Raw genomic sequence first — 21,062 nt, 5'->3', positions numbered from 1 at the left:
GGAATTTGTACTATCTAATTAAAAATAATTCAGTATCTTCGATAATTTTTGAAAAGTATTTCCGAAAATGTTTGTTACATTTTCGCTAATACTGTACTAATTGTATATTCATACATATCAACATATACGATTACAGCACCAGCTTAGCACCCAAATAAATTCGGCAGCGCCTCCAGCAAATTCAGAATATCCACTTGAACACCCCACAGAATCTTTCCCTTTGCCAGTTTGCTCCTTACCTTTCTTATTTTCTTCTTTCATTTGCAACCTTCCACTATTCTCCGTTCTCTCTGATGCAAAAAATACGAAATATTGTGTTTTATGCCACCTTGCTGACTGCTGCCACGCCTCTTCTAATAACATGTCAGGCATTTGAATTTATTGAAGCGATGTAAATACACGTTAGCTCGCATCGTCTGCATTTTTCTTCACTTTTTTGCTCTTTCTTTATTTGCTGCCTCGCTTATCTTAAGATTACGCTTATGCGATGTATGTATGTAAATGTTTAAGTATATGGGTTTGTTCACTAAAATTTCGAAATTCCATAAATAATTTTTTCGGATATTATTTTGTGCTCCCAGGAGAAATGAATTTGCTTACGTACATGAGGAGGTTGAGTATCGCTTTCCTACTGATTTTCTTTGCGTTGGTGCACTTGAAGAAATTTTGGTGAATGCTGTGAAGTGCTATACTTTCTGAGTTTCAGTTAGACCACTCAGATCTTAGAGATAAGATATTTCAAACAAAAACCCGGAGGGTGTTGTTTTTTACAGCTTGGTTTTGTTCTCTATTGTTGTGTAAAAGTAGGAGATATAGCTTATTGCCTAACTAAATCTTTAAGCATCCAATTATAGAATTTTATGTAAAAGATCTTTTTTATGCAGTTTTATAGTTTATAAAATTTTAGTATGATAAAATACAAGTCTAAAGTTGGTGAAAAATTCCGTGGGTTTTATATAAATTTTTCCTTTTTCGGAGTCGCGCATTTTTTCCATATGAAATAAAAATTGTGGGAAAAGAATGAAAAGTTTGTAAAATTTTTCTTATTTACGTGTAAAATTTTGAAATCCAATTTGTATGGATTTTGTTATGTAATAAGCTTTACTTTTATTCAAAACTAATGCTAAATAAAAAAAAAGAAAAATAGCCAAAACTACTCTAAATTTTGATGTGGTATCATTTGTCGCTAGTTGTATTTATAGAATTTGCAGTATAAAATTAATTATTTGTATAATATCAGGAGATCACCGAAAATTGCGCTATTTAGAAATATATTTGTAAGTAAATATAATGTCCTTATCTTCCCTCGCAGGTGTGTCGAAATTTTTTTCAGTGCACTGCTTAATACCATCTTTAAGTGAAAGGCAATAAGAATTTGAATTATTATTTCCCATTATTTGTTATTTCGCCAGTGCAAATGCGTGTGTGTGAGTGTCTACATACGTACATTTACATTTGCTGAATTGCTTTTTTTCTCTTCACTTAGCAGAGCTTTCAACCTACATTGTTATTATTATGGCAATTTTATTGTTACTCGCGTAGCTACTTTAGTTATTTCCTCGGGCAAAAAAAAACAAAAATAGCAACAACTGTTAAGTCAAATTACTTAAGTTTGCGAAGGCATTTCGGTTTAAGGAAGGAACAATTTTAGAAGCGCTCCAAGGCAATTGTGGTAATTTTCGGTTTAATCGATTGGGGTTGGATTGGTAGCATACAAATATTCCGAATTTCTTTCAAGGAAGAATGATTGATATTTATGGTAATTTCTCAATATTTTTTACTTAAAAAAAAAAAATAGTTATTTCACATTTTTTATCTTGCACAGATCCCAAACAGAATATGAGGTTTTATTATTTGACGTATTTGTATGTGAAACCAATTATGTTACCAAAGTGCACCTCATTGTGATCCCAAAAATATTGATGTACTCTGAAGTTTGAGATTCCTCTGCTCCGTAGCTCCTGCAGAAATTGGTTCCGGGTTTCCAATTTTATTTAGTTTCATATGTTGATTAATTATTCAGCCTATAGCAGGTTTCTTACAGGCTTACAAACCAGGGAACTTTAAATGTTATATAGCCGACTTATATTTTAGTCTGTTAATTTTATAGCCCTTCAGTAAGTTGCGCGTTCATTCTTCAAAGAGTTTTGATCGAAATGAGCGCAACACACCGTAGATTTCAAGATAAGTTCGCCTGTAGCTAGCTTTGGATAAAAGTGATGTTACTTGTCATCTCCGACCGACTGCCGTAGATCCTCCTGTCATTAAGCAGACGCGACTCTAGGTAGCTGGTTGCACTGATTACTGGCCACCTTCCATGGACGAAGCACATGGAAAAGGTAGGCATCGCACACAGTGCACTCTGCCCAGCAAGTGGAAAGGAGGATCTTTCTGTGCGTTTGCCCGGCCTTCGCTCGAATCAGGCTCGACGTCTTTGGCACTGACATGGCTTCTTGGCATCGCAAGGTCTACTCAGATTTCTTCGGAGGGCGAATAGATTTAAAGAAAGTTAAAAAAGGAACCCGAGGGCAGTACAATGGACTTAATGTTGTCTGAGTGCTGTGAAAACAGGATCCTGTAAAGATTTATTCTACATTAGTGAGGGTTTCTGAGAAGGTTGGAAATATTTGAACACATTTCTAGTTAGTTTTCATAGCCTTGATTGCATGCAGTCTGCATGTTTAGAAAGAAGGCAAGCTTTAAAAGATTAACTTCGTTGTGCTTTTCTGCTCTGCCGTCAAGCAAACTATGTAGTAAACTATGGCTATCTGTAGATCTCAAATTCACAAAAAGCTGCTGTATTCTGGAAACCCTTAAGCTTCTCCCATTAATAGTTGCGGAAGCGGCAGACGAATGATGCCCAATTCTAAGCCAAACATAAAGGTTGCGTACACTTCAACGCTTATAATGTTAGCAGATTTTCAATCACGTCTATTGGGCAAAACCACAATCTGATAGTTACTGTTTCTATGCTCTAAATGGAGACAAACTCTTTATCTATTATTCGTCATCAGCCTCTCAGACAACTTGTGATTAAGTACAATTTTAGCTCGCAAACTAGGTAATTCAATATACATACATTTAGTCTAGAAATCAGATTTCTAATTCATTAACGTCAGTAATGATTTTACTGAAAGATTTTCCTATCATTTGGCATAGCTTTAACTTTTTGTTTGATACAAATCGTCGCTGCCTAAGTAGAAATCTTAAAATTCAGCTAACCTGACTTTACTGTAGCACATAAAAGAGGTGGGCAGTACATTCAATATGGCATTAAACGTTTCTTTCCCAGATAAACGTCCTTTATGTAAATAAATATTAATAAATTGTACTATAGCAATACATTTTGTGAATTTTTCCAACCTGCATATCACGCTGTAGTATGGAAGATGTGAATTTAAAATTTTATTTTTAAAACTTTATTTTGCTTGTTGATTGTTGCAAGAGTATCAGATTAGGAACATATTAAATGATCCACTACTGCTTTTTATACTAGGATCGTAGTCTTAAGCATTTACCAGTAGGAGTAAAGTGCGCTTTTCCGCTTTTTGACATCATCGATAGACAAATTTAATTTCTTATGAAATTATGCATCTGATTGCTTTAATTTAGCATCACTACGACTCATTGTTTAAAGATTTTGTTTATTTCATATTAAAGTTTAAATTCAGGTCCTAATATTTTTGTCCGTAAATACATATTTCTCTATATAATTGTCACTTACACCTTTATTTTGGTGTTTGGCTGAGCTCTTTCTCTTATTTGTGGTGTGCGTGTTGATGATTTTCCACTAATAGAGGGCCCTAAAGTTCCATGCCGCTTATGAACGGTCAATGGTTTTTTTACGACGAACTTTTTCACGACAGAAATACACTCAGAGGTCTCACATTGTCTGCCAAGCGGCCATCGCGATTAGGAAAACTTTTTCTATCAATTATTGCTTCGTGGCCGGAGTTTCGAACCTCTGCACTTCAGTGGGGTTGTCACGCACCAACACATTCATCTCTAGATATACTTTTTAGTTAGCAAATTTGGTCGATTTAGCTGTTTGAAACTTACCTATCTGCATTCTGATCAGTGTTAACAACTTTTCTTTTACTTGTTTTTAGTTATCATTAGTCTTTTAGAAAAAGACAGTTAATCCTATAACAAATACCATATAAATTTCATAAATTTTAAACTTTTCATAATATTTAAAGAAATTCGAAAAATGTTTGCTAAAATTTTGAATGTTGTGCATTCATGAAGGGAAAAATATCAAATATCACCTAGAGTTTTAAGCCACTCCAAATTGGGATAAAAAATGCAAACAATAAATTTTTAAAATTTTGATTAAAAAGTTTGAATTTTCATGAACATTTTTGGATTTTTCATAAATTTTCTACAAAATTTTAAACTTTGATTTCTACGATATTTTTTATGGAATAACCTGTATTTTTTAAAAAAATGTATTGTATAAAAAAGAAGAAAACAAAAGGAAAGTAGTCATAACTGGTCGTTGAGGTATCACAGTTTTTTCACGTTTCAAATACCTACAAATAAAAAAATGTTCAATTTATGGAGTTGAATAAACTAAGAATAATACGAACCAACTATTTATGTGCAAAGAGGTAGGGGAACGAAGTAACTGCAATCGATTCGCTAGAACAACTAAGTTCAGAAGTCTAATTATTTTGTCTCTGCCTCAGTTTGACACATAGCACATACCTAAAAAGTTTTTGTTAAGGGGGTAGTATGGTTAATTCGGTGTAAAACAAGCATATTTTTCGAAATTTTTTTTGTCGACACAGTTGATTTATTCAAAATTTTAAAGTTACTTCATTATAAAGTCATATTTAAAGAATATTGTGTGAAATTTTCATTGATTTTTATGAAGAAATGAGTTGGTGGCAGCGAATCTTCGCGGACGTCTCATAAAAAAGTTTGTCCCTCAGAACTCATTACTGGATCAACTAAAATCAAAAAACCAAATTGATTTCATCAGCTAATAAAGTTTCGCAGGTAACAACGTCGATTTTTTTTTTTTTTTTTAAATTTTTTAAAGCGCTTTGAAGTCAAAACACCGATTTTTCATAAAAAAAACTTGAAAACTTTGTTGTTTTAAAATATGACAAAATTAAAAAAAAAAAAAACTCGACGTCATTACCTCGTGAATAAAGTAAAGAAACAAAAAAACCAAATTTGAAAAGAATCGGTGCAGTAGATATGAATCTACAGTGGACACCGACCGTAAAAAAGGCAAGTGTGAGAAAAACGCGTTTAAAGATTTTCGGCAGCGTGAAATCCGGTTGGAGAGGTAGATACTTAATCCTTTGTGTCTTTGTCAATTTTACTCTAATGCACTTCAAACTTTCACACAATAATCTTAAGATGTTATAGAATAATTAAAAAAAAAAAAAAAAAAAAATGAAAAAAAAAAATACCATACTACCCCCTTAAAAGATCAAATTTTGCACCATTCGTTTTTCGCTCCATTCGACCAAAACATAGTCTCAGAGCAATTTCACATGATAAGGGCCTAAGCTGCTAATAGCAACATTTATTTTAAATTTTTTTTTTTATTAACTGAAATGGTAACGATAGTCATATGTGGAACAAATTGAGAAAAAGATATCTTGTACGTGGGGTCATAGTATTTTCCTGATAGCTTATAGAAAATAAGAAAGTACGTATGTATTTTACCAAATCTACATATAATAGTTAGCTCCTGAAAATGAACAGTTCTTATTTTATTCGAAATTCGTTTTAAATTATGCAACTTAAGGGTTTTGGTTTTATAAGCAAAGGTGTGAAAATGCTGCTATTTCTATGGATAAAATAGAACTAATGGAAATTTTAATTCAAAAATATATATTGGTCACAATTAACTTGCTTTATCGCACACTCAGATGAGCATGGCCACTTGAAGTTTTGAGAAGACACTTCTAATATAAATATAATACAATTACAAGTAAACAAAAATGTCGGCCGAAAGCGTTAAATATTTTTTTTAATAAGCTGCGAAAAACTGCTTCGATTAATATTTCTTTTACTCGTCTCTGGTTTTATCTTCTTCTTTTATATACAATATAAAAATTAATGTTTGTTTGTATGTCCTCGATGAACTCAAAACCTACTGGACCGATTATTATAAAAATTGGTATATACCTATATGTATTTCCACGGAGAAGGTTTGTAGAATATGCTCAATGCTGCCACTCGCCACCAGGTGGTGCTGCAGAGTAGTAACTTCTGCCCCGTTCAACCGATTTTTTCGAAATAAACAAAATCAATAAAATGGTTTAAAATGAATTGAATATTTGTGTACTGATTTTTATTTAAAGTTATTGTATTTTTCTTAAATTTATTTTAGTTGTTGGCGTAGCAACGCGCGCCGGGTACAGCTAGTTTATTATAAATAAGCCTCCTAGTATATAAGCCGCGTAAAGGTCAAAATAAATATTCAATAACTTCAATAACAATAATTCATGAATGTAAATTCATATTGCCGGCTTAGAGTGTAAACCTGGATAATCCGTTTTTTCGTATTTATTTTTTTCTGGAAAATATAGAACTTACTTAGACATAAAGTCCATTGTTTAGCATATAAAGCAAGAAATTTGCATACCATTTTTTGTAATAAGCTTATAAGTTATATTTTAGGCACACAAATGATTTTTCATTGACGACTTGAGTGTTTTTTTTTTTTTTTGTTTTGAGTTTTTAAAAGTGACATTGTTATTATTGGAATATTCGTATATTGTATATATGTATCTGCACTCTAACATTGGGGAATGTGCATTGTGAAACTGGCAAGATGGGAAAATTACATATATGCTTCCCACTCACTTTCCGCTTATATGTACACAAAGAAGTAATTCCTTCAAAAGCTTTGCACATAATTCATCATACGCCCCGTGGTACTGTATTGTTTTCAACACGCGTCTCTAACATCGTTTCCATGCTTAAATGCATTTCTGCAAAGTTGTGCATGTAGTCTCCAATAATTTAGTCAGAAAATTTGCGCCTAAACGTGTGCTTTAACTTTACAACCATACAAGCGCCATTCATTTCTGCCTATGTGTATGTCTATATGTACATTAGCACGGCCAAACAAGCAGTTTTGCATGATGCTTTCCCCTAAACTGGTTCATATTTCTTTATTTATGTTTTAATTTAAAAAAAATATAATTTAAATTATTCCTTATAGGAACCTTCATAACACCACAAAATTAAAAAAAAGAATTTTAAATTCAAAAACAAAAATAGTAGCATCCTTTTTTTTAAATAATGCATAGCGCATAGTTTTTAGACATTTGTGAAAAGAAGTAAAAGTGGAGATTAAATAATATCTATTTGTAAATTTTGCAAATATTTCATACACAATTTACGGAAAAGTGTATTTCCCTATGAGAATTCAATCGTAATTTTTCAAGCTTTGGTGGCTCGGTAAATATTAAATATTTTGTTGGGCCACCCTAATTTACAAATTTGCTTATATTATGTTAATTTTCCATAATGCTACTGTAGTGAAGGAAGAAAAAATCATTTTTCCCAGCCCACAGAGTATCTCAGCAAAAGTTTTCAACTATAATTTTCTACCGTTATTTTCATCGAGAACTGTTCACCACAACTAATACTACCGTATCCCTAACTATGTGTATGTCTACTGAGTTTGTGTTTCTTGGCGCTGTAAAAATTTACAAAAAAGGCTTCGCAAGCGTCTGGCTGCAATCAAGCGCGAAGAAAAAATACCAGGCACGACTGAACTGCGCCAACTGCCCTATCAAATGCCACATCATTATTATCATGGTGAGCGGTTAGCACAACGCCTGCGACGCAGAGTGTTTTTTAGAGGTGAACTGGTGATTCTGGAGAAAGTGCAAAGCTTTGCGAGGCGCAACTTTCAGCATGCCATCATGCCACAAAAGTCATTGAAAGCATAGCAGAAGAGCAATACCAATAACTCGGCAGCAGAGAAGTGGAAGTAGAAAAATTGCAAATGACTGAATAGAAAATGAAGTAAAAGTGTGCAGTGAAGCGTTGATATAAAGGGCATGCTAAAGTCTCAAAACGCAAAATAGCCGCCCTACGCCATTATGAATCGATATCTGATTTTTTAATGGCGGATATCACCCCAAAGCCGTTTTGAAGTTGATGCAGTGAAAGCAAAGCCTTTTGAAAATTGCAATCAGGCAAAGCACAAAATTTGGCGGCTGCTGCTGCTGCGGGCGGCCGTTGAATTGCGTTTCGCTCAATGCTGGCTCAAAGAAAAAATATGAATAGACGGCACATACATTGTTTTCGGAGCAGGCAGTCTCTTTTTGAATGAAAATTCTGCACATTTTACATTTACTTTATTCTACCTCAATGGCGTAATATTTTGACGCCTCTTCAACTTCTGTTTTTTGCAGTTATTGTTCCTTGATTTTGTTTTTAGAAAAAGAAATATATGGCAACGTTACTTATAAAAGGAAGATTGTAAGGCATCTTCCTAATCAACAGCCACACAAACAGTAACTGTTTTTTTTTGTTAACTTAATGGCTTTGTAGGTAAAAAAATCCTAAAATTCGACACTGTCGTCAAAGTTCGCAGACGCGAAAAATCGATCAAGCCAACCCCGTACATTACCAGCTGATACGCTCAAGCAATCACAAAAAATTTTTCTTTTGCCAAGCCAAAGTATTACAAAAATTTCTGCCGAAAAATGAAAATTCGAAGGCGCTGCTATTGAAAATAAAAAAACCAAACATTACAAAGATATCAGACACCTACACCAATACAGTCAACCAGTTCATGTACAAGGAATACCCGTGACTTCAACTTAAGCTTATGCATATGTATTTATATAAACTGTTGCAATTTCCTTCAGTTCAAACAGTCAAAACTGTTTTTGCTCAGCCTATTGTTAGCTTTGCTGATTCGTTGTTGTATGGCTTTTAAACGTATTTACTTAGTCAGTGTTTTCTAATTTTTTATTACTCTGTATACCTTCTCAAAGAACTCTGAACTACAGTGCAAAAACTTAAGATTAGATTAGACTACGATGACGGGGTGGAGAGGAGATTTCACCTGTCAAAAAGCAGGTGAGTGCCGTTCTTGATATGAATATCGCGAGATGACTGCTATGCTCAAAAGAGTCAGGTTCAGCAGAGAGTTGTGCATGAAAGTTCTCAGAGTGGTCCTCCGCTTCTTCATTAAAGTTAGACATCTTCATAAATCTCCTATGTATTTTCCTCCTTCAGCTTCTGTAATAATCAATGCAAGCACTTATTATTATCGTATTTATATGTCAGAAATACTCGCACCTTGGCTTAAATAGATTAGCGAAAAACCTTTAAAATCAGATCTCTCAAAAAATATTTGTATCATTTAAAAAAATCACTTCACTCTTGTATTCCGAAAATTCCTGTTTGGGCAGTTACATAGGCCAGATTTTAGATGGAGACATTATAATCTCTCTCTAACCCGCTAATATATCTATGAATCATAACAAAAACAGCATAGAATCCATTCGAAATGAAGTCCTGAAACTCTTTGAGCATCAGCTGACCTACGAAACCTGTAGTTCACTTCCCAAACTTAAATGGTGCATTAACTTGAAGTGCGCTCTCATGTAATATAGTTAGTAAGAATCCTTAGACACACCTGCCTAAGTTCAGAAATAAGCTCAGAAGTCCTCCGAGAAGAAGCTATAAAGTTCTCTAATCCCGAGCTAACTATCAAAACCAGTTATTTTCCTCGGTAAACCTTATCTTAATAAAATGGTATCTTAATCCACAATTTTCTCCCAAGTAGCCAGTAAGAGCTCTTAGATACTTTCCGCTAAGTTCTAAAAAAAAGCTTAGAAATCCTTCGTAGGATCATCAGCTACTCTGAAAACCTGTAGATGTCTTCTTCAATAAGCTCCATCTTGGTATAATGGTACCTTAAGCCACTGTGACCACCTGGGTAGCCCGTGATAGTCCTTAGATACTGAGGCAAAAGTTCAAAACCTATCCGGAAAGCTATGAATCTCTTTGATCCTCAGCTGATCTACAAAACCTGAAGCTCGCTTCTTCAGCAAGCTCCGTTTGAGTAAAATTGTATCTTATCCCATTGTGTACTCCAAGGTAGCTAATAAGAGTCCTTTGATATTCCCGGTTAAGTTCCAAAAGAAGTTTAATAATTCTTCGAGAAGAAGCCACGAACCTATTTTTTGACTGTACTTGCGCCAACTGGCAACAAACTAAGATTCCTCCCCGCCTTCTTAGTTGTTCTGCAGCTTACAATAAAACTTAGATGTCCCGCAGATAGTTTTCCAACTATGCAGATACCGTTGAGTCCCACGCTTTTCGCATTCGTTGCTCCGAATATTTAATGCCCGTAGCCTAAGAAAATGTATTGTAGTCAATTACAAGCCTCGATTTTGTTTTATGTGAGTCTAAGTTCTAGAAGCCAGCTTGACTATTCGACGCGTTAGGTACACTGATCAAAATTATATAATACTTCTACGAAGAGGTTCACTTACACAGACTTCGATCATGAAAATATTTACTTGGAATATGGCTGGATATGTGTCAAGCTTTTCAAACTATTCCAACGATCAGTCCAAAAATTTAGGTATGTTTCTTTGAAAGATGCTTTTTGACATCTCGGTTTCGAGACCCAAAATTGGTGTTAAACATTAAATGTCAGAAAAAGTTTTTTCTAATAGCGGTCACCTCTCAACGAGCAACGACAAAACTCTGGGGGTATTTGTGTCGTGAAAGCAACATTCCGGCCCTTAGTTATAAAGAAAAATAACACAAAACCGACAGCAAAAAAAAAGTTTTTTCAACTTATACTAAAATTCAATGGGCTGCTACTACATATTTTTTGTAAAAATTATTTTTAAATAACTTTAAATTTAATGAAAATTTGGGAAATTGTTTCGGCAATGATACTCTAAAGAAAATGGTCATTAAGGAGTAGCATAAATGCTTCAGAAGAGATCGTACGTCCATTGAGGACTCAATAAACATATCAGAAAAGCTGATCAATAACTGCAAATTAACCATAAGAGAGCAAGCAGAGGACTTGAGCATTGAGAATGGATCCGTTCAGGATATTGATTCATTAATGATTTTGGCTTGCGCCGTGTTGCTTCAAATTTGGTCCCAAAGGACGTAAATTTCATGCAAAGGCGGTCCCATTTTAACATTGCTAAAGACAAGATTTCCAAGACTGAATCCGTCCTAGCATTCATCAAACGTATTATTAGATACTGGAGACAAGATGCGGGCTTATGAGGACGACGCGCAATCCAGACTTCAGACGAGTAAGTAGAGAGATCCAAATGAACCAAGACCCAAACACCACGGAGTTCTCAGTTCAAAAAGATGCTCACGGTTTTTATGGATACTACGGTATTGTACATCACAAATTTTAGCCAAAAAGTAAGAAAGTTAATAAGGAGTATAATTTGTAATTGGCTACCAAATAAAGAATTTATGGGAAAGCAAATCGTGCAGTTTGCACCATGATAACGCATCGTCGGACAGTGCCATCATTATTCATGACTTTTTTACCAAGAACGAAACGAGTACCATCCAGCAACCACCGATATGGTTAACTGCGATTTTTGTCCGTTGAATCGAGTCAAAATACTACTATAGGGAAAGCGATTTTACAGCCGAAAGGAAGTAATGGAAAAATCGAAGAGGACTCTGATGGCTATACCGAAAGCTCCAGAAATGTTTTGAGAGACTGGCAAAGTACGTTGCAGTTTATGGGGAGGGCTTTCAAGGCGATAATATCACTTTTGTGGTATAAACTTGTATATTTAATTTTCTGAATATATTCCGGCAATTTTTTTTATCAAAATAGGAGGTTGAAATTTTGACAATTTTTTTTTTTGATTGCATCTTTTGAGTAGCCAACTGTGTCGAGACATTCAGTAAGAATTATTAAGGTACCTGGGATATCACTACAAATTTGAGACCATTGCTCTATAACTTTGGTTAAACAAATCAGAACAAATATAAATGTGAATATTACTGACAATAAATATCTACTACAGGTACAATATTTTGGTAAACATACAATTTTAATAAATTTAACAGTTTCCTATAAAAAAAAAACAATATCGAAATATTCATAGCTGTGATGACACTTTGCCTTTCGGCGTTCATTGAATTTGGGTTTCCTGTAAGGGCAACAACTCATCAAAGAGTTTGTGTGTGACATCAACCGGTTGATGTGTTTTGTGCTTCCGTAACGTATCACTGTCAATAGTGCCAAAGTTAAAGTCCTGATGTATATCGACGTTCGTCGTATACCATGGAGCTGGAGCTTTAGGAGTTATAAATTTGTAGAATTTATTGTTTTTTTGTGATTTGCAAAAAGTTTGAAAATTGGTCTTATATGGTTTTTATAGTAGATCGAACCACATATATTTTGATACAAAAATTCTTTTAGTTAAATATGGCACATGCCATTCAACTTTTAGGGCAGTGCAGCTAGCCCCAACATCGACATGCTTATAGAGAAAGCCTTCAAAATACCTCATATAGTAATAAATTGATCCAAATTATTATTTATCACAAAATTAGTAAATGGTTGCACCACTGGGTGTATTCCATGAATGTTTTTTCTCTTAAATGAATTGAATAGCTTTATGTAAAAATATTGCTTAATGTTTAAAAAACAGATCGCAATAAGGAAATGGATTAAAAAAATGTATAAAAAAATATGAAACAAATAAATTGTCAAATAGTTTGTCAATAAGTCGCTGTGCTATGGTGTGCCTCAGTGGAACATAGGTTTTCAACTTTTGTTAGAAACATTTCTTCATTAATAGTTGTTAGTGTTTGCCAGAAGCGCAAGTATATAGTTAGACGGCATAGAAAAAGAGAGATGAACTTCTCGCATTCGCTGCTGACAATCTAAGCATTTAAATTAATTTGAATACTTCTTTTTCGACACATAATTTACAAAATTTATATTTTTTATATTCTGTGGACTGAAAGTCACGAAAGGCAAAAAACTACAAACGTTTAATTTACAATATCTTTGTATGTTTGTATTATCAGCAACGCAGTCGCAGTTTCATGCCATCGCCGTAGGACCAAGGCAAAAACATACACACCAACAACACACATTCCCACATACATACATTTTTCCTTCCCCGCCGCTATGCATGTTCACGCGATAATTGTGCCTTGTTAGATTGCAATGCATTTGTAGCAAGCTTTTTGCTCGCCAGCCGGCAAACAACAACTACACAAAGCAAACGGTAGCATGCAACGCGCTGTCAGTCGCAAGTAAGCAACAATTGCTGCCATCCAAACGTGCAGGCACACCCAAGCGTTGTTGCGGTCAGCTCACCAGAGGCAAGGCAAACGCTATTGGCAACAATAGCAGCAACAACAATTGCTGCTAGAATAGTGGAAAAAGTGTCACAAAGATTGCATGCTGATAAGCGGCAAGTCGTTCCATTGGTTTTTCCCATTACTGCGTGTCAACGTGTGTTTGCATACCTTGTGGCACAAACACTTGACTCTCAGCAGTAACAGCAGCAGAGGCAGCAGCAGCAATATATGCAACAACAACTGTGCTACATGATTTTTGCTAAACGCCTCGACTTTTGCATAATTTATGCATGCTTACGATGACAACAAATGCAACAGTAACAACAGCGTCAACTGGCATATTTGTTGCATGCAACAAGCGCCACACAACACACATTGCCAATGCGGCAATCGATCTATGTCCAGTCGCTTGTTGCAAAAGTGTTTTATGCTTGTGGTTGTTGCTGTTGTTATGTTGCTTTTCTAGCTGCTTTCTTACGGTAACGCTCTCACAATATTGTGGCATATCGTTTCGCAAACGAAACAAAAAAATATAAACGTTGGGGGAAAAGGAAATTTTTTCTGTCAACTTGGTCGCATAAAATTTAAATAAAATTGAATTTCATAAACACGCGTGGCAGGCTGCAGTAGCCGTGCATGGAACCAGCACTTGCAAAGCAGCCAAAAAGAACAACAAACCAATTTACATAAGCGCTCTAACGCTCTAACAATACAAGCTCTCCTAATACTTTTGAACACTTGCTGCAAAGTCTCAGCTTTTTCATAACTTTTTTCTTTTTCTTTTTTGTGCCCGCAGAAACATGTCATGTCTTCATTTCGTGCACATTTTTGCAAATTTATTTTAATTTTTCACCTCGTATTTTTTCGTCTAATGCTTTGCTTATCTTGAGAATTTTATGTCACGCGATAAGCTTAGTATTCGGGAGAGATTGCACGAAGCGGTTGAAAGCAAAAAAATAAGTCAGTGACTGTGCAACTTGTAGTCGCACGTTACTTAACGACCGGTTTAAGCTTTAATTCGATTATCTCTTGATTTTTTACTGTACATAGTTCTTGCTCTTTTTTTTTGTAATACTCATTATTCATGTGTTATGTGCGAAGAGTATCGCATTGGAGTTTCTTGTTAGGTTTGAACTCTTCATCTGTTTTGATAGATGCGCCAGGCATTGGTGTTTTTGCGCGACTACAATCACAATTTGATCGTCTTTGAAACGTAACCTTCTTGGCACCAACTTTTTGCATCAATTTAATCCTTTTCACGCGATTTTTGCTTAACTAATATTCAAATATTATTGTTATATATTTGTAAGGCATCGCTGTACGATTATTGAGATGAGGAAAATTTATTGATGCGCTCAGATGGGCCAAAAAATTTACTTACGAAATTTCAAATTTGTTAACATTGATATAGCTGAGTTCGGCTATGAGTATTTAAATACCCAATTTTTCCGGTTTATTTAAAAAAAAATTATATATCCTTGATAATTAATAAATTTAAATTGGTATTTGCTATCTTAACTATCGCTCCTATTGGAGCATAGGGCGGTAACGAATTTCTTTCAACGTGTTCGATTTTGCGAAAGAGACTTAATTTCGCGCCAAAGTACCTTGTGGATTCCATTCAAACGTCACACGTGCAATGCTGTTTTCTGCTTTTCTTATGGTGTGGCGGATCCAGTTCTATTTTTGCAGTTTTATTTCCACAGCAGTCGAGCTGCGGGTTCTTAGTGAATCTTCAATTTGTTATGGCAAACTTTTCCTTATGAAAGCAGACTGTTGAAATCAGCTTTTCGAAGTGAAAGAAATCACAAAATAATGTGTGTGATATTTAAAGAAAAGGTCTTACTGTTCAAACAAGGTTTAAAAGAGAGAAAATGCAGCAGAAGAATATTGGTCAGTATGCATTCAAAAAAATAAATGTTAGAAAGGAAAATTAAATCAGTTTCGCTTACAATTTCCGAAAAATTATCTCTTGCCCAAATATTGTTTTTATTTATATACCCATTAGGCGGTAATGGGTCATCAAATACAAAAGGGGCACAACTCAAAATTTTCCACACTCGAGCTTGATTTGTTTACAGTAGCACAGAAAACAAACTATGTGACATATCACGCTGAAATTTGCCATGTAAGCTTATAACGGTCCTACCAAAAAACAAAAAATTTATTTTTGCCATATGTCACTCGCGGACCGTTTTATTGATAACGTCTCGTTCATATTTGAGCTTCTGCTCATTTTGAGTTGTGACCCTTTTGTATTTAGGGTGCGATATGTCAATTGTGCATATATATCCAGGTTTACTGGGTAAATTGTCTTAGGCGATGAAAATGTTTGATTGTACGTCCAGGTTTCTTTTTAAATTGTAATTCAAGGTTCCGATTTCTTTGTCTGTGTTTACTTAAATTTAAAAAAATACTCAGAGACGTATGAGAGCTCATCAAGTGCCGGGTAAGAAAGAAAAAAATTGAAAAATTCGTGACTAAAACAAAAAATATTAACAATTTAAACTTTTTTATTCATTGCAACTCTTTCTCAACATTACCGCCCCTAATACTGCTGATAAATATACTAACACACACACACATTTTGAGCATACATGTGGGCGCCCGCGTCTGTAGAGTGTGAGTACTTGTGTGTGTGTGTGTGTATGTGTGAGAAAATCCTTTCTTTTTATTTGCAACGCCACTACAATGCGATACTGAATATCGTATTGACCCGTTTATTGGAGCATTAAGCAAATATTTGCAACAGTGCAGTAACGAAAATTGTGGCGGCAGCGGCAGCGGCAGCATCAGCAACAACTACTGACTGACAGTAATGGAACATAAATAAATACGAATGCGAATGGGTGAAAAAACGGTATGAATCCAGCGCAATAAGTGATATGTTGTAAACGTCATAGCACGAAGAAAGCAGCAAAAAAGCAGAACAACAACTAAAGGGCTTAAAAGCGAAATGTTTGCGTCGAAAATGAGCGATAAATGAAAAACTTGACATTTTTTGCCAGTCAGTAATATTTGCATGCATTGAAGTATACTTATAGATTTACAAATATATGTGAATATATGTAAATATGTATCTGTATATGTAAATATACCTCAGGCAAACTACTCAACACACATTCGAATAGTTAATGAAGTGGTAGATTAGTTCGAGAGTGATTAGAATTGTACCGGTTGCAAAAGGACCAACTAGAACTGTACACAAAACAAATACTCTTCTATTATCTTTGTTGTTATAATTGTTGTGTTATAGCTTTAAGTAGCAACACTCAACAATTTTGCTTTCATGCGGTTTTGAAATTAATAAAATTTTGCAATAATGTATCTAATTTTTAGAAATAAAATTAAACGGAAAATTGCATGTAAGGGAAAATTTTCAATAGTTTTTCAGTTTGAATAAAATATAATAATATTTTCATTTTCATTTACAAATTTTTTCAAATTTCCAAAACTAGCGATTTTCGGCACAAATTTTACAAGAATTTTATCTTGTATGAACTAAGTATTAAGGTATATGAACCAGTATTAAGATTCTCTTAAATAATGAGAATAGTTCTCATGAGGGTGCCTCCATTTCTGTGTGAGAGTTCTCATGAGCGTTTACTTGTGCATATGCTTTGTGTTTTTTTGTTTATTTGTATAAGCAATGAGTGGATAAAATCAAATTTTTCATTGGTCATAGGCAATTTGCAATGAGGGGTTTTTACAGTTTACACAGTAACAGAACCGCGTAAAAAATAGCTATTGATTCTTACTAGAGTGTAGGATTCATGAGAATATTTTCGGTGTGAAAATTATCCTGTATTCTCGCATATGAGTGGCTCAGTGCCATCCTTGCCTCTTCATATTAAAATAATGAAGAAGAATTCCCCGCAAAAACACATTATTTGGCACGAAATTCGACATTTTCAAGTGTGGTAAAAATATTGTTGTTTACGCTTCAAATAAAAAACTTATACTGACGTTTGTGCCTTACGACAGTAGCTCTCCAATGAATGTTTGGAAATGTGGATCGATGGAATAATAATCAAGTTACGCCATCTGTTGTAAAACCGCACGAACTTATTCATAGTCCTATTAAAATCGCAAACCCTTCGTCTGCCAAGCTAGTTTTATTATGTGGAGTATGTTTTCCTCTTAAGTCCCCTATCGGCGTACCAGATTCCTGCTTTCTCTTTAATGCATTTGTAATGGTTCCGTCGCATACAGCCAGTGTCCTTTTAAAGAATTTTTCGCAAACAATTTTGTCTTCCCCTTGTTCATCTCGAAGCCTGTAGATTCTTGTTTTAACCCTACGACTGTTTTCATTTTTGGTATATTTTCTTTTAATATCTGTAACCTCAATTGGACCTGCAAGGAAAGAGTGTTTCATGGGCCCATCCATACTGTAAAATCCCTTAAAAATATCTCTTCTTCGGTCTTCAGAAATCTGTTGAGAACAGTGAAGTACACATCCACATTCTGATAAGTCACACCGTTTTTGTGGAATGAGTCGTCCTTTTGTAGATAGATATTCTTCACCACGTACACGCTTTAGTTTTCTTATATATTGTTTATGTTTGTGAGGGTGCCGGACTCTCTTTCGCCCTTTATTATTCTCCACGAGCTGCTCGTCATTCTCTCCCATGGAACATAACCTAACTTAAACACATAAAATATTTTGTAAGCCATGAACTTGGTTAAGAATAAATGAAACTATAATACCTGAGACCTCATCTGAAGGTAAGTAGTCTTTGTCTTCATCACAATCGTCACCTGAAAAGTCGGATAACGAAAACAGCATGCCGCTCGCGGCCGCCTTGTCTTGATGGTTAGGCAGAAATGGCCCAAATAACTTTTGACATATTGAGATTGCCAAAACTGCCCATAGATGTCAGCCTTGTCTCGTTCAAAAATTAGGGATGTGCAACTTTAGCACGGATAGTTTGGAGTATTTCTAAGTAGTGTCGCATAATAACTCCAAATATGAAATTTCGAGGGTTAGGCAAGGATGGCACTGAGCCACTCATATGTACATATATTTACACGAACCACTCCCGTGCGATCGTGTGGGAAAATAAAATAAAATAATATTTGTTTAATTTTTTTTGCTGAACTTCTTTTAAGCGTTCTCCCATATGTTTTCTTTATTCAGCGAAATATCAAATTCAGCTTCAGTACTGGAACAACTCAGCTGTTTTCCTAGTTGATTCAATGCAAGTTCTTTTTTTCGTTATTACTGTAGTCAGCATCAATTTTTTGTATACAATTTTTTGAGCCTGATGGAATTCAATAATATGAGACATTTTAAAATTGTATTGCAAATTCATATTCGCAAATAATAGGCACATGGAATCTAATTTTCATAGTTCATTCTTCAACAAAACCCGAATGAATTAAAGTTTAAATTTTTTACAAAATTGAAAAATACTTACAAAATTTTCAAAGTTAGGATATAGGAATTTTTTGCAAACTTTTGGGCTTTCTGTTTTATAGTTTATTAAATTTTAATATGAAAAAGTGTATGAGTGAAGTGATTCAAGTTAGTGGTGATTTTTGATAATTTTTTCTCTTAACGATGTGATGCCTCAAAAATCGAATTGATCAATAACATTTTTTTTTTATCTTTGGTATGGTGTACCATTTTCGAAAAATTAAAACTCAAAAATGTGTTTTACTCGACACAAAAGACCACATTTTTTGAAGGATATATAAAAAATTCAGTATTAATGCATGAGAATGAAAATTCTCATTATGAAACATATGAGAGCTGATAAAGCATGAAAGTCAATGTATGAGAAAATTCTCGCACTCTCTTCTTACACTGGTGAGATATAGAATTGAGATATTGGTGAAATGTCAATAAAACTGGTGCAAATTCTCTACCTCTTTCAGAATTCTTATACTATAATTCATGTCCAATTACACGATATGGATAAAAATTAATTCTTATTGTAATGAGAATATTCTTATAGTTTACAGTAGCCTTAAAACTGATGCAGGGGCTTAATAGTTCATCAAATTGTATGATGCTAATACATAATCTGATAATTAATACTTAATAGGCTGTACCTTTGTTAAATTACCTGTTGCTAGCATTCAAAAAAGCGCAAAGAGAAGGCGAACCTACTTCAACTGCAAATGCAACTGGCAGTAAGGTAAATCAGAACAGCAAATTTACTACTGGGATGCAGTTTTCTTTAGCCGTATAGCTATGTCGAGCAGTGTAACACACACACACACACACAACCACGCATCCACATATCTGCAGCAGCATGACGGCCAGCAGTTGGTCGCATTGATTTATCGAAATTTGCGCAAGCAACCACTCTGCGAGTGTGTGGCGAAGAAAAAATGGTTTCATTATAAAGTCATTAAGCAGGAAATTACACACACTCATACACACGTACACACGCAAAAACAAATATGCAAATGCAAAAAACGCTGCATTTGGGTAAAAACGGCAGTAATTTGCACTTTCACAGCTTCTTTCTCGTTGCGAAAAATTGCATTTGGCTTTGTAATAAAATTGTACGGGTATAAATCATAACAAAACATCGGCCCAGCACATAGCGAGTACTCGTGCAAATTGTAAAGAAGAATTTAATATCATTTCCAGTCTGCCTTTTTTAAATATTTTTATTGAAAAAGACCAGCTCATTCACTCTTCGTGCTAACTACATACGTACACCTATAAGTATTATACAGAAATAGTAATTCACAGTAAAGTTATGCGAGTTGTTAGTGCCTGTGTCGCCGTAAAATATGCAATAAATTTACTTCTGCGGCTAATGAGCGGTGGACTGCAGTTTGGGCGGCGGTGCATTTGCAGATGATGGCAAATGAATAGTTCAGACTCTCAGTTAATTTACACAGCGATGCTATAATTGAAAACTTAATTTATTTGCAGCGAACAAAAACAAATAAGAGAAACGTAGGGAAAAGAACAGTTTACTCAATCAATACTTACTCGTGTATATGTAATAACCGCACGCGGGAGATAAAATGCGTGTAAGTATACTAAGTCCATGCTTTGCATCAAGCTTTTCCCATAGGGACGTCCTCTTACGGGATACCCCTTTGCATAGTGCTGAATAAATTTAAATAAAGAAAATTAAGAATGAGGAAAATCAGGAACTATAAAAATATAATCTTCGTCGTCTTCTCCTGTTTTACAACAACATTGAATTAACAACAAAAATTATGCATTGTTTACATATCTATGTTGTATTCGGATCGTGTGCCGAAAGTCAAACACTCATGCCATCTTCTTGGGATCTAGCTGACGGTCTCGACATATTTTGTCTATCTAGAATTGCTGCATTCACAAGGCGCGAGTCAGCCGTCTTTTCAAATATCGGTTTCACTCTTTCCGACGTTGTCGGCTCCGCTTAGCTACATCCTCAATTTCGCATATGCGACTCATATCTTTGTTTCGCTGGTGATCGAGTCTGGTGTATCTTAATATAGCACGTGGAGTATGCATCTCTGCAGTGTTCATAATTCGCTGCGTTGCGAAAGTGTCTGCTCGAGTTCCACTCCGTACGTCCTATTTAAACACGGTTTCTAAATTCTGACTTTACTTATTGTGCACATGTGTTTGTTTTTCCACACAACGTCATGTAGGTATCCCGTTATGCAAGATGCTTTTAACGATTGGGCCTTAATTGTTCTCTCATAATAGCGTATTCTTTACTTTGATGATAGTTGTGTTATGGGAAATAATACAGATTTTCAAGACAACGATATTTTAATTGAAAATCTAAGTC

General features: G+C 34.7%; 1 protein-coding gene across 1 annotated transcript in view; it reads left to right on the top strand.

Moving 5' to 3' along the window:
- LOC128867648 (protein sax-3) overlaps positions 1 to 21,062 on the top strand; it is a 157,674-nt gene that overhangs the window by 113,522 nt on the left and 23,090 nt on the right. The window lies entirely within an intron of this gene.

The sequence above is a fragment of the Anastrepha ludens genome, chromosome 6 (assembly GCF_028408465.1).
Source record: "Anastrepha ludens isolate Willacy chromosome 6, idAnaLude1.1, whole genome shotgun sequence".
NCBI lineage: Eukaryota > Metazoa > Arthropoda > Insecta > Diptera > Tephritidae > Anastrepha > Anastrepha ludens.
This window is presented reverse-complemented; position numbering and strand designations above follow the sequence as displayed.